General features: G+C 42.7%; 1 long non-coding RNA gene across 1 annotated transcript; it reads right to left on the bottom strand.

Annotated features, from left to right (window-relative positions):
* Positions 1-1,635: 1,635 nt before the first annotated feature.
* On the bottom strand, positions 1,636-14,968 carry LOC133221038 (uncharacterized). Its single transcript, XR_009727873.1, has 3 exons — positions 14,669-14,968; positions 2,903-3,031; positions 1,636-2,009 (listed from the first exon to the last, which is right to left on the bottom strand). It is a non-coding gene; the product is annotated as an uncharacterized LOC133221038 (long non-coding RNA).

Below are 14,968 nucleotides of genomic sequence, written 5' to 3'. Positions count from 1 at the left end.
GGCATTAATTTGTAGGCCATGTAACTAGAATGCATGAGCGGTTTACATCCAAGAATTTCAGGATCTGCCATCACTTTTGAATAGGGACATGGGGTAATGCCCATTTCATTTCTCTTTTATTTTTTTTTTCTTTTAGCCATTAACAGCAAAACACAAATCTGTGTGTTTTAAAGCAGCTCTGAAATTGCATGGCCATGTAATTGCAATCTATCGGACTAAAAATTAAATCTAAAATTAGACATAAAAACCACAACATTACCAGTCCTGGATTTAAAGCTTATAGTACTTTGAATTTCTAGGAAAATAATTAAGAATCAATTTAAATGCTAATGGACTGGTTTGCCATAAAACTCGATAGTAGCCGTACTCAATAACTGCATCAGAGCCATAGTATTGCTCTTTCCTTCGTCGAACTTCACTTGTGACATTGTGTACATAAATTCACAAGTACTGCTGTGTATCATGGACCTCTGTACAGCACTGCAGCAAAAAGGGACTTCCCAGAAATCCTACAGAAACCAAGTTCTCAAAAACATTGTAGAGCAAATTGTGGAAACCTGAGGAAGGGTCAAAGACAGGAGGACTTGTCTCTATCCCCCTGTACCTGGTGGCTTGCTGTGTTCCCCAGCTTTGCCTATAGGATGTCCCCTATAATTTGGAGACTTTTAAACAGTCCTGTTCAGACCCCTCTCCCAGCTTTGTGCAACCCTTTTGGGTCGTACTTCTTTGGGGACCACAGATGTTTCCCACTGTGGTGGTGGGATTATAGTCCATTAGAGTTTCTACGATTCTATGATTTCCATTTAGATTGGGGGTAGCTTCGTTATCATGCCTGAAAGGCACCAGGACTGGGCCCTAGACCATGTGATAGAGGTGATGATGAGGCTGCCTCTTTGCCCAGCCCATGACCAGTGGCTTTGTTATACGTTTGAAGTGAAGGCCTGGGAATAGCACTTTCCCACACATTTTCTGAAGCAGCCGGTACAGTACTGTACAAGCAAATGGCCCTGCACCAAGACATCCGCATAAACCTAGAGCCTCTGCTCCACTCAACCAGTCACTACCAACTTACTCCTGAACTGATGAAATATAGTTTGTTGTGGAGTTGTGTCCTGTGGCCAGGCTCTCTGGTGTCAGAAGAAGGCTTGGTGCAGATTCCTAGCTGCCTTCTATCTGCTTATCTCTGTTCAATTTGCAGGCATTTCCACTTGGTTACATCCATCCTGAAAAAACAATCCATGTTCATGAGCACACTATCACCTACAGTGACAGATCCCAGACCCCAGAGGTCATGATGATCCCTTGCTCCATTCTGGCCTATGCTGAGCAGCATGATGTGGAGTCAGTCCCAGAACCTTTCCCAATACACAGAGTGGGGAGAATAATGTTTAATAACATGGGCAAGAACTGTTTTATGCCAGGGAACAGCTCCAGATGCATTTAATTCTTTGCTATATTTGTAGCATTTGAAGCTACTTCCATTTGATCAAACTTGTTTGGAAGCTACCTAGCAAATCCTAAAGTTATTTCAGAGAGGTGGCAAGGAAGAAAAGAGGGAATGAAGAAGCCAATAAACACATTTTTCCAGTAGTATTTTTTTGCTAAATAACTGGGATGAAAAAGAAAAAAAAAAACAAACCAGAAAGTGGTAGTACCATGCCATGTGCAGTGAGACAGAGAAGAAAGCTTCCCTCCTTGCACATATGGATTGGGTCAAAATAGGGGAACCAATTGCATATTCATTATCTACAAAACATGTGCAAGGGAAGAGAAGACCCAGGAATGACAAGTTGAAGGAGAGTAAGAAGGTTGTCCCAGTGGAGCTGTTGATGGAGGAAAGATGTTCATGGTGTGTTTCCACATAGCAGAAAGCTTTCACTGAGCCTACTGAAATGCCACCAGGTTTTCTGCCAGAAGGTGAAACATGATTTGAGATGCAGTCCAGCCTGAATGAAGATGGAGGGGGAAGACAAAGACTTAAACCCTTGTTAATCTGGTGGAAATAGAACCTGTAAAACAAAGAAAATAGGACAGTTCTGAGAACCCGGCACTTTTCAATCCCAGCAGCTGTGCAAGGCACAATACCATCTTGTTTATTCTGTATTTCTGCTGAGGTGGTGTCCAAGAAAGCTGCATCATGGATGTGGCTTCCCTCTGCTAAGTTTCCAAACACAGCAGGGAAATGTGGTTCTTGCCAAGGGGCACTTGTGCTGGAGAGCAGAAACACCTCTGCCCCCCTTCTGTGGGCAGAGGGAGGGATGGGGCATGATGGCAGTCACCCCCTCAAACGTCTTGGTGAGCTCAACAGCCTCGGATGAGACCGAGGTGTGGGGACATCTGCCTGCACCACTTGTGAACAATCGGAAGCTCATTTTCATCATGCTGATCATTCATCATGTTGATTGTTAGTGGCTTTGGAATTTAAATATTAAAGGACAGCCTCAGAATTAAATAGGCAGAAACCCCAGTCCTTTTTTATTAAGAAAACATCTGGGGGCTTTTTTTGCTTCTCCCCTGAACAAGGTTTGAAAAGACAAGTTATCCTCATAAAGTCTTATAAACGCCCACGAGACAATTTTGCTTTGAAGTATCAATGTGACAGGGCAAAAGCAGAACAATTTGATACTAATGATTTCAGTCACCATCCTAATGCTTCATGTTTTAAAGATCATTTTGCAATAAAGACATCATGATTTTACAGTCACATTAGAATAATAAACCACAGCACTTATGGAGTACTTTTCCTCTAAAACATGAAATAAACTGGAGCAATAAGTGTTTTTCTCATTTTAGGGTTGGAGAAACTGAGGCGCAAGGACATGACCTTCTCACAGTGCAGTCTGGGAGAACTTCACCTGACTCCTGGTTCTGGGGCTGGCCTTTGGGCCATGATGTCCCTCACCTGCTAGTCCAGACAAGATGACTGATGACAACTCTGCAGGAGAGAGCTGATGCAGATTGATGTTTTTACTTCCATCCTTGTAACTTCAGGCACTTCACTAAGACATCTCAAATAGCGGTGTTGAAACTCCTATCAGGAAAAAAATTAAAGCAGAAAGAAGAAGTGACAAGACCTATTCACAATAGACGAGATGAGTACAATTCACCAGACCTGCTGATAATCTCTGGAGGGAGGCAGGGTGGCCACAGAGTCACCTTTCCCCATCATTTTTGCTAGCACATCCTCTGCCCTTTCTTCTGCATGAGAGAGGCAGCGATGTCATCCCCAACCCAGGTGGCTGCATGTTACCCTGGTCCAGCGAGAGGTTCCATTGCTGGCATTATGGTCACCACACAGCTGCTAGCGAGCATCCCTTTGAGTGCACGAAGATGAGAGGCTGCCGATATGTCAGTTTCTAATTAAGATTCACCAGCTTCCAACCTGGCTTGATTCATTATTCATCTGGAAATTTTCTTCCCTAACATTTTTCTGTTCTTCCGCTGTCACCCACTGAGCAAAGGTGTGTGTTTCCCTCCCGGAAGCTCCATCGATACCTCTGCAGCTCTCAGATTGAGACAGAAGAGAAAGAAATGGTTACAAACCAAGTCCTGGAGTGCTCATCAATATTTACAGGCATCTGACAATGACTTATCCTAGACCATCTACATTTAAACTACAGAAATGCAAACGAGGTGCTGTTTGCATTCTGAGTAGTAAGGATGGGATATTCTCACATACGACTAGTAGAATGCTGTTCCTCCTCCAGAAATGTTTCCTTTCAGTGCTGTCCTGGCATGTCACTGTAACATACAGTCAGGAAGTCAGTTAGGAAAGGCATTAAAAGAGACAGAGTGGGTTTTCTAGCTCAGAGACAGGTGTACATTGCTTAAAATTTTGGCAGAGGAAAGAGAAGAAGAAAAAGTCTTTGCAACAATCATTCACCATCAGAGCCTCTGCTGCTCTCTTTCATGGCAGTCACCCAGCGAGGTGTAAGCACCGAGCTGATCTAAAAGACTGATTCAGATAAAGCATGTGAGGATTCACATGATTAGAGATGCAGGGTTTGAAATGAACATTTCACCCTCCACCCTCCTTCTCCAAAACACAATCCCATGTGTTGCACACTGAGGGTGCAGTGGGAGGGGAGGGTGAAAACAGAAAGCAAAATCCTGAACTAAAGCATTCAGAGAGAGCTCTCATCATGAGACTTCAGAGGAAAGTAAGCTCTTACTGATGGGGATGTGATCCCTGAGGAGAGGTTTTCACTGCAGGGTGCACGCTGGTGAGGAAGAGCACTGCCTGCCTCCCTGCTGCCCTGGGGAAGAACCCACGGGTGCTTTTGCTGTGACAGCTGTGCTCCCTCACAGCAGCAGCCTGGCCCTGGGACACTTGTTGAAAGCCATCCAGAGCATCAGATGGCACATCAGAGAGCAGAAAGCAATTTCAGCCATGGCATTGCTTCTGGCAGCAGTGCTCATTGCCAGTTCAAGGTTGTCAGCTTCCCAGAATGATTTTTACTCTCTCCCAGGCAATTTTTTTAATTTATTTCTTTTTAACCACAGCAATCTTTATGCTAGGCACCGTTTGCAGAATTAGCCGGAAAGATATGGATCATCATTTCATCAATTTGTCTTCACATGACTCAGGAATGCACTCCATCTGGGAGTAGAGTCTACCCTCAGGAATAAGGAAAAGTCCCATGGGTGTAGAGATAATTTCACTACATCTTGGATGTGTGAGATGTGGGAGGACATCCCCTCTCTTTTTTGCCTCTTGCTTATGATGCTGTGTATGAAAGATTATTTCCAAATGATGAAAGTGCTTGCCAGGAGTAGACATGTTGTTATGAATGGCATTGCCTTTTGAATTCATCTTATAATTAGCCTTCTTTCTTGTTCACTTTTCCCTCTTCTTTTTTTGTTTTTTTAATACTTTTTATTTTTAGGGCCCATATCTAGTACATTTCTTTCCCTTATGTGAAAGACTTAATAGTCCATTGCTTGATTTCCATGTTAATTTAGCACGTGGTTTCTCACAGTAACTGCCACCTCCTCCCCTACTGAATATGTACTTTTATACCCTTAGCAATGATCTGATAACACTATCAGAGCAAAACACATAGAACAAGAAACCATGGGGATTAGATATCAAGGAGGACACTATAGGGACTGTGTTAATTGAGGCGATCAGCAAGATTAAGATAAGTCTTGCTGCTTCCTTATATTGGTCTTAAAAACACAATGCGGACCCTAAAGCACTTTACCTGCTGTACAATGCGGTTAAGTCACTTTCTTCCCTAGGGTGTATAATCTAATCTCCTAGATAAAACACTTAGCAAAGTGAAACCAGCTGGTGTTAAAAGCTGTATTTCTAAGATACAGCACCTGTGTAAGGTTTTAAAAACTACTAAAAACAGTGAAGGCCAATAAAAGTTGTAATTTGATGTGTATGTACATACGTACAGAGATAGACGGAAACGCGTGTGTTTGTGTTGTGTGAGTGCACAAGCTGGCCTGAGCTAGGTTGATGCTGCTCCAGCTTCAAGAGGGAGGTTTGTCCACGCCATCTCCAGAGGTCTCTCTAAACAATATTTTCCTGATTTTCTGATAGAATCTATGGGACTGGTAGTGTTATAATTTAACATTATCATTTTTTAAAAGATTATTCCTGCTTTAAGAATATTAACTTTTTTCTTTTTTTTCTTTTTAAGACGTCTCTCTGCAATTAAAATGAAGATACCTCTGCAGGAACTGATTTTACATAAATAGACTTTGAATAATGGAGCTGTTGTCAAGAAAGGGAAAAAAAAGGCAATACCCAAAGCTTTTTCAAATCAGTTCTTGACAGAGTTCTTCAAATGGAGATAAACATTGCTGGTGTAATGACTTGCCACATGACCTTGCACTTGAAGTGCCAAGCAAAGTGAAAAATAACACACTCAAACAAGAAAAAGTGCTGATTTTGATTCCCAAAATAATATTTTTCTAGATGAAACTATTTCTGCTATGGGCTAGCATGCACATACAGAGAGAAAGTTGAGATTTTCCTTCAGCAGTATCTGACATTTCCCTCTCAACTAGATAACTGAGAGGCTATTTGGGTTCGCTAAAAACACTTCTGCACATCTGGGAGCAATAGAGCTCAAAAGCAATTTGGGAAGAAAGATAAGTCTTGCAGTCAAGGCAGAGGATTAAGGAGAGTTCAGTTCAACTCTGCCCTGTCTGACCTCTGAGTCAGCCTCTTCCTTCCCTCAAGCATCCCATTCTCACAGGGTTATGCGTATCAGGAGCTTCCCCTTGGCTGGAGACCCTCTCCTACCTCCTGCATCACCAGAGCACTTGCTTCCCAGTGGTTTATAGACCAACATGAGGAGCCTGGGAAACATGGAGGAGGAACTGAAAGTAATCCCTAATGGGAAGATATTCGACATAACTGGCCTACTGAAACCTCCTTGAAGGCTTTGTACAATGGCAGTCTTAAAAGCACTGGCTAAAACTTGCCTAGGCAGGGCACAGGCTGTAAAAGGGGAGGTGGCACACTCTTCGCCATTACTGGTTTGGGGACGTCACGCACCTCAGAGGCAGCAAACCTCCTCTGCCTATGTATCAGGGGAGTGCTTCATAAACTGCATCCACCTATGAAACCAAACTGGTGTCCTTCAGAGGAGTGAGACCCTTTGCAGCCTGGGTCTGGGTGCAGACTGATGTCCTCCTTTGGCACTGGGCTGTGTCTCAAGGAAAATTGTGTTGAAGCAGAAAGCACAGGCTGCCTAGGGAGAGCTGCCATTACTACCCTGATAATCTGTGTAGCTCCAAGTAACACATACACTTGGTACTTAAAGACACTAGTTTCCCAAACTGAGGAAAGTTACAGGTGAAACTGAGTGTAAAAGTTATTAGGAAGAATCACATATTAAATGGCCAAAAAGCCATTACTTCACGGTAAAGGAGCTGAATAATATTGGTGAAAAGCCCATTCTCTTTCAGCGGAAGAATGGAGGCAGGAATAATGAATTAAAAAGCAATATGCAACATATGGATAAAAGGGGGTGGTAATAAAAATTTGTATAAATAAGAGTTTATGAAGTGTAGAAAATTGATAAAGAATACTAAAGACATTAGAAAAAAGTCCATGGTTGCTCAGGCTTTGCTTAAGATGAAGAGTTTCTAGAAAACTTAGGAATAATAACACAAAAACTATCAGTGCCATAGTCTCATTGCTAGTTGGAGACAGCCTACTCATTAAAAGCAACAAAGAAAAACCCAAAGTTGCTCAACAATTATTTCTGCTTTCTATTTGGAATAATGTATTTTCTGACCTGTTACTAATGAATAAAGATATTGAACAACTTGCACTAGTGGTATGATATCACAATACGGTATCTCTCCTGAGCGTGTGAAATTGGCTTACTGCATGCTGGGCATAAATCCACTTTTTGGACAACACTAGGGCTAATCGTTTTTGAAATCTGAAGGTCCACAAAAGTGGTCCCCAAGACTCAATGCAGGATATTTTTAGCTTGTGTGTTCAAATTTTTAATAAGTCATGAAATAATGGGGAAATTCTGAAAGGTTAATGTCAATATTGAACAAGAATTCCAAGACAAATGAAACCACACAGGTAAATATAGTCCAGTTTACTTGGTATCAATCCCAGGCAAAGTGATGGAGAAATTGATGGAAGACTTAATTAATAAAGAATGACTGATCACCTGAGGTGGGAAATGCAATTGTTTAATGTGCAAGGGTCAAGTGTGCAGAACACCCAGGATCAAGGCACCAAAGACCAAAGCACCGGTTCCCCTTGGTGGCCAAGACAGATGGCATAATTTCCCCCTTCAGAAGTCCCCTAATGCTGCAAGGGGTGGGTAGCCATCACACCTGAGGCCACATGTGATGGGAGGCTGTCATGGTTTAAACCCAGACAGACAGTTCGTGCACTCACTCCCAGTGAGTGGTGCCAGGCTGGAAGCAGTCAAGGTCTGCATCCCCCCGCACCAGGGTCTCCCCCCTTCCCCGCTCCTGGAGGGATGGGGAGGAGAATTGAAAGAATGCAACTCCCATGGGTTGAGACAAGAACAGTCCAGCAACCGATGTACAACACAAATCACCACCGCTACCACCAACGACAGCAATGATAAGAAAAAATAACAAGCGAAAAGAATACAATACCACCCTCCAAAAAATGAGTCCAACCTAGAAGACCCTCTGTCCTTTCGGGTAACTCCGAGTTACCTCCTGGGCATGACGTGCTGTGGTATGGAATACCTCTTTGGTCAGTTTGGGTCAGGTATCCTGTCTCTGCTTCCTCCCAGCTTCCCCTACTCCCTGGCAGAGGATGAGGCTCACAAAGTCCTTGACCAGACCAAAACACCATTGTTATCAGCTCTGTCCCTAGGCCGAAAGTCAAACACAGCACTGCACCAGCTGCCAAGGAGGAGAAAAATGACTGCTACTGCTGAACCCAGGACAGAGGCACAATGTAAAAGCTTCAAGAGCCAAAGATAAGGAGTCTGAAACATCCCAGGGGGGTGGAATATTGAGGAGCCTCATGGCTTCTGGTGGTAGAGGTGGTCTAAATGGCCACAGTAGTCAATGCAAAGCTGGGACTGTAACGAAATGAAGGACATTGAGATAGGGACAGGGGGTTGTAGAATTGTGGAATCAGCTAGGTTGGAAAAGACCTTTAAGATCATCAAATCGAACCATTACCCCAGCATTGCCAAGTCCACCACTAAACCATGTCACTGAGGGCCTCATTACATGTTTTTTTGGATACTTCCAGGGATGGTGATTCCACCACTGTCCTGGGAAACCTGTTGCAATTCCAATTCTCCTGTGAAGAAATTTTTCTTAATATCCAATCTAAACATCCCCTGGCACAGCTTGAGGCCATTTCCTCTTGTCACTATCACTTGTTACTTGGGAAAATTGACCAGCCACTTCTTTTCTCTATTTTCTTTTCAGGTAGTTGTAGAGAGCAAAGTTGGTGGGGCAGGAGGCAAGGGTGAAGGCAAGAGCAGCAGACGGCAGCTGGACAGTGAACTTAGAGGTGGAATAAGGAACATCTGACTTTGGCAGTAAAGTAACCTTTCTATAAGAGCTGTATCCTGAGCAAGGGGTGAAGCAGGGTCCCATGGGAAAAACAGTCTGCTGCTGTGCTTTGGCCTACTGCACTCTTACGTGCATGTAGTTCATCCAAAAGGTAAACATTGAACTTTGACAATTGATTTTTGCAATCAAATGGCTTTTCTGTTTTGATTTGTTGTTCGGAAACAACAGAATGTCATCAGATAAATAAACAAGGTGATTATGCAGCAACCTGCAAAGAAATAAATGCAGTGGGGGCAGGAAACAGGGTGCAACAGACTGCTTCAGAAGTGAGGGGAGCAACTGGGCTGTGTCTTCAGCTGGCAAAGAAACAAAGGATGAAAAAGAGGGAAGGAAAGTGGCATGCAAATAGACTTCAGAGGCTTCATAAGATGTCCTTAACCAGCTTTCATGAAATGATGAGTGTGACTGAACTACCCTCCTAAAGGAGTGCTCCAGCAGATTAGCGGGGAATACAATGAAGGATCATTTTTCCCTTGCAGCTGTTGAATTCCTTTTATTGAATCAGTGAATTACAGATTTTGCCTATCAAAGGTCTAAGTTCCTTTGGAGCTGTTTGATGATGAGCCATATTCTGCCTTGACTTCCATCCCAGGCATCCCCACCAAGTTCAATGGCAGCTCATGGAGAGTAAAGCAGGACAGACGTTAGCTTGATGTTTTTAACAGTGTTGTGGCTGCTAATGAAACATGATCTGATCTGGTACATATTCAGAGAGTGTTGCCAGTGTCTGCAGCAGAATAGACTGTCTATAATGTGAAGATGCAATTGATTCGTCATTATGTTATGTATACAGGAAAGTACAAGTATTCTGTTTGATTTTGTTCCTGTTGAGAAGGAACTCAGATAAAACATACAAGAAATAGTGTGGGCATTTTTGGCAATGAAAAGGTTTTCTTTTTGCCTGCCCTTGGCCCCCCAAAAGTAATGGAGCTGTCCAGCTTGATAGGTAGCATGGGCAAGTTTTAAGAATCCCATTATAAAATAAAGAAAGAGAATTTTGCTTTTATAAGGAAGAATTGCAGAATTGGAAATGATCCATATTTGGGACATAAATCCAAGCTGTTATGCAGATCAAAGTATCTATTTGGAGCTGAATTACTCAACAGCATCTATCTATGCCTCTTCAACACCTGCAGATTAGCAATGTAATCGTGTGGAGGTTGCTATAGCTACATCTCTAGAGCAGGTGGAGTTCTTCATCTCTTGGAGCATTATGTTCATTCTTTGCAAATAAGCCATATAAAGTTTATTTAAAATGTCACCCTAGCGCATCAGCCCCTCTCTCTAGCTGACACTGTCATGTCAGATCTGTCCTTATCCTATTAGTCCTGATTGTTTTCAATATAAACAGTACCATTTCCATCTGAGCATCATGCCTTCACCAAAACCTACATGTGAATGGGCACCAAGGTCATAAAGCAAGTGCCTGAGTTTAAGGTGAGAAGAGCTGTTCATCTAGCAGAAATGTAGTCTTGCCTTGGGGTTGATGGCATGCAAGACTGTGAGCTGAACACATAATAAAACTGCCAGCCTTTGGCTACAACACTTTCCAAGGTCTGACCAACTGTTCAGACAGTGGGAGTGCTGCTTCTGATGGTTTTCAAGCTGGTTGTTTGCCTAAGTCTTTTCCCAAACAAGGGAAATATTGCATCAAATACTTTAGCCTGCTTGTTTGGGCTCTTCCACTGTTTACTACAGCAAAGGGTTGCTCGGATGACCCTTCCTTCTAGCTGTCTGTCTGCAGTGACTGGCATATGCTGTAACCCTTAACCCTCTGCCAGTCAAGCCCACAACATGCTAACCTGTGTGAAAACTCAATAGCAATCCCTGTACAAAAAGCCAATAGCCTAAAAGAAGAGCCCTAACAAGTAGAAAAAAAGAGACAAGAAGGGAAAGTACCAAAGAGCAAACAAACAAATCAGGATGCTTTGACTTGCCTAATTTTGTAATTTTGCTCTAGGTCTGCAAGCTTTTCATTGCCCATTGAGGGCAGGTGAGGAAAGATTTGTAACTAAAAATTATCAACAGCACCAACAACAGTGGATGTTTTGTCTCCCTGGCAAATTTCAATTTCCGCACTAGAAAGGTGAATATCAGAAAATAGTCCAAACATAGTTATACTTCAGTAGCTTTTCAATGGAGAGCTTCAGTTCTCCCCAGACAGCAGATGCTTTTGAAAGGGTATTCAGCAAAAAAGTAAAAAAAAAAAAAGCCAAGCAAAGTAGAATTTCCAAGTACGTCCTTAGCACTGTTTTCACTTATTCTGTATCATTCCTGGTTTTGTCCCTTGAGTTGTGTCTCTGATACAGACTTTTTAACGTTTTCCAAATTCCTGAAATATGTATGCTCCTTGGAGCCTTCTAACCTTTGTCTGCCCTGAAAAGCAGAGCTTGAAAATTTATTTCCATAAATCCAGGCAGATAAGAATATGTCATATTTCTCTGAGACAAATCCATCTTCCCATCAACTGGTTCATTACATGTCACAGAATCATAGAATCAATTAGGTTGGAAAAGACCTTTATTTTTCACTGTCTTCAGACTGTTACCTTTCAGGCAGTTTCTTCTATATGCTCCCCAGACTGCTGGTACAGATGACAATAATGAAGAGTCCACTCAGTAGAAGAGAGGCTTTTTAGTCACTGGTCTTTCCCCTTATTTTGGGAATGGCTGTTGAAAAAGGTGAGCTAGACAGAGGCAGTAAGGAGGAAATCACATCAGCCTCGCCTTTCTTCTGATCCTGTTTTGGTGATAACTGGCAATCAAAATGTTGCCAAAAGCAATGATGTATATTCTGGCTTTGAAAAGGGTATAGGTTTGAAGCACAGAAATGAAGCCAGCTACAGCAGTGTGTGCTGCAAGAGATGGCTCCTTCTATCTAGATGCCAAATTCCCATCAGCACTGAGTCACAATAGAGCAGGAATTAAGCCTTGGTAAATGAGCAGCTTGGGGAAGGTGTGCCCAATAGACAGCTGTGGAAATGGATTAATTTGTTTTTCAAGCTTCAAGTCCAGAATAGGGTGTTGGGGTTGTTGTTTTTTTTTTTTTTTTTTTTGCTCCTTGAGATGTTTGTTTTTATTCTTCAAGGTTTATTATAATTTGTAAACCCTTGATTTTGTACTACACCAGATTAAGAGTAACAGTTGTTCGTGATTTAGCTGCCAGGAACTTCAGTTTGCTTTTTGTGGCCTGCCTGGCAAACAAAAGGTGCACGCAAATTTGCTATAATCATTAGGAACTGATGACTTCCAGAAAGACAAATGCATTGACAGGGTTTTTTTTTGCATCCTGTTGTTCATGAATCATCCTGCCACATAACAACCATGACCAAGGTTTTCAAAAGCAGCTGGCAATGTGGGAGACTGTGGTCCCCCACCTTGAGACTCCTGAAGTGGACTTCCTTCCCTGAAAGCAACCCTTCCTGAAAACATCTCCAATCAAGCAAATAAAATTTCAGATATACCCCATATCACTAGGCACTTTTGAAGCAAGCAACCTTAACCATCAGAAATGAAGAACGTGGTCTTAATAATTGCCAGTGTGATCCTATTGCCCACAGCATCTGCAGAGCTTTTTCTGAAGGGAAAAAAATCTTGCTTGGAAGTCTCCTGGGTGATTCTATTATAGAGAAAATAAAAGAAAGTCAGTCCTTTTGAAGTGATAGCAATCAGAACGTAGGCTGAGGTATGATCCTTTTTCTTGCCTAAAAGGAATGCAAAAGGAAGATAAAATACTACAAAATATGGCATCTGTTTCTGTCTTAGGCTGGCCAAGGTCAGGGGAGGAAGCTGATCTCCATCTCACAGTACAGCACCATGCTTACAGTCCCCAGGCTTGGTGATGGACACAGCCTGTCCCATGCCCTGCCATGGGGGTCCATCAGTGGGAGAGCAGTCCCATGCTAACCTGACACATCCACCACTCGCTGCTGTCAGGAGCCTTGGGTGGGAGCCTCGAGCACTTGCACCTCACTGCTGGCAATTCAGAAGCTGAGTATCTGTGACGCATCACCCACAATTCACAACACAGCTTCCTGTCTATTCCCATTGCTATGGAAATTGTTTCTTGAGGCAGCCTTGGTTTTCCTTTCATCAATCAATTAGGGGCAGGCTTAGCATTGGGTTGTCTGTTCCCCCAGCACTCCTCCATTTGATATTAGTTTCTCCATGACAAATTAACCACAGCTAGACTGCAAGAAAAAAAGAAAAAAAAAAAAAAAAAAAGACATAGTAAGCACGAGAAGCAGGAATAAAGAGATATTTTGAAGGGGAAGGAGTGGCAAGAGGACTTGACAGCTGCCCATGGAAGAGGATGTTCTCTGGTTGCCCAGCTGGTCAGTCATGCTATCTCCCAGGGTCAGGGAGGCTAACAGTGTGGTGCGAAATCCATAGCTCCTGGGTGTATTAGTGGTGATACTCCTTGTTATGCTGAGCTATGTAACCAGCCGGGAGCTTTGTGGAAAAGTCTGGTAATGAGGCTCTCCTTTATCCCTTTACCACAGACTCGGTCAAACCAAGACTCCCATGTTCTACACAGGGATATGTTCCCTCAGGGAATAAAGGAAAAAAAACAGAAAATGTTCTTTTTTTTTTCCCCTACTATAACAATCTGGTATCAGGAGCTTTGAAATTCTCACATCTTGAGCTCCTATAGTTCAAACAAACTTATTTTACATTTTCCGTCTGCTTTCCCCCACCTTCTATGCTTCATTGCTGCAACAGTCTCCCATAACACATTAACAGATTAAAAACAACCTTCTGCCACCCTTCATCTACTTTGGCCAGTTTAAAACTAAACAAACTACCCTAGGCACTGCAGAGTAGAGAAAGCAATGTGTGCATATGGGCTCTGACCTAAAGGGAACAATTCTAATAGAAAGAGGCAGCAGGTTATTTGTATTTCCAAGATTTCTGATTTTGCAGCCCCCCTTTTCTGCTGCTTTTTTTTTTTTTTTCATTATGCTAAAACAGTCAGCCAAAGGTCCAGAAAGGAAATAATTACAGTTACTGTGTGATAGGAACAATGATTCATGAACAACAGGACACAAGAAAATCCCATCAATGTGTTCATCTTTCCTGAAGCAATAGGGTCCTAATGATTAGAGCTGAGCGAGCAGCAGGGAGAGTGATGCATGAAGAGCAGAGCTGTGTTTTGAATTGGCCCTGAGTGCGGATGTTTCTTGAATAGCTCTTGGGCTATTAACTGCCAACTTGAGCTGTATTTTGGGAGGACCTTTGACTCACAGACATTAGCGAGGAGTGAGCACAGCATCATATGCAGTAGCAGATATGACCCTGAAGCAACTGCAACCTGTGTGCTGGATCTACCTGCCTGCAAGGAAAGGTGTGAGGAATCCGAGGAATACAAGGTCCTGGAAATACATCTTAATATCATAGATGTTCTTGACAAATTAACTGCAATGACTGTATGAGAGGAGAATATTGTACAGGAGCAAAAAAACCTGTAGGGTATGGGACAAAAAATGGCTGGGAGATACATCCTCTGCCCACCCAGTGGCTGATGGCTCAGGTGCCCGAAGTCTGGTTGTGCAGTGGGCAGAGGAGGAAAACTAGACAAGAGCAACCACAGCACCGCACTAGTACGCAACACTCACCTGTAGAAAGGGCCATGTAGTTGGGCCGCATAGCTGAGCAATTGCCATCCCAGCTCACAGCCACTACTGGTTTTCAGCTATGATACATCTCAGTCTTCACACAAAATGTTTTGTGAAGCAACTTAACATACAAATCCCTTTAGCAAGAATGTGGAGCAGGTTTTTCTCAAATGATTAAGAATTTGGTTTAAAGTTCACTTGTGCTGGCTATTGAGCAATGTTAACCAGGTTCAATCAATCTAGTGACTGGGCTGGACGGCAAATTATAGAAATTTCTGGGTAACCTGAGCTGACATAAAA

The sequence above is a fragment of the Neopsephotus bourkii genome, unplaced genomic scaffold (assembly GCF_033783945.1).
Source record: "Neopsephotus bourkii isolate Nb327-2 ecotype Australia unplaced genomic scaffold, CSIRO-AGI_Nbou_v1 NB_1508, whole genome shotgun sequence".
NCBI classification, from domain to species: Eukaryota; Metazoa; Chordata; class Aves; order Psittaciformes; family Psittacidae; genus Neopsephotus; species Neopsephotus bourkii.
The sequence above is the reverse complement of the archived record's forward strand: the minus strand, read 5'-3'. Positions and strand labels throughout refer to the sequence as shown.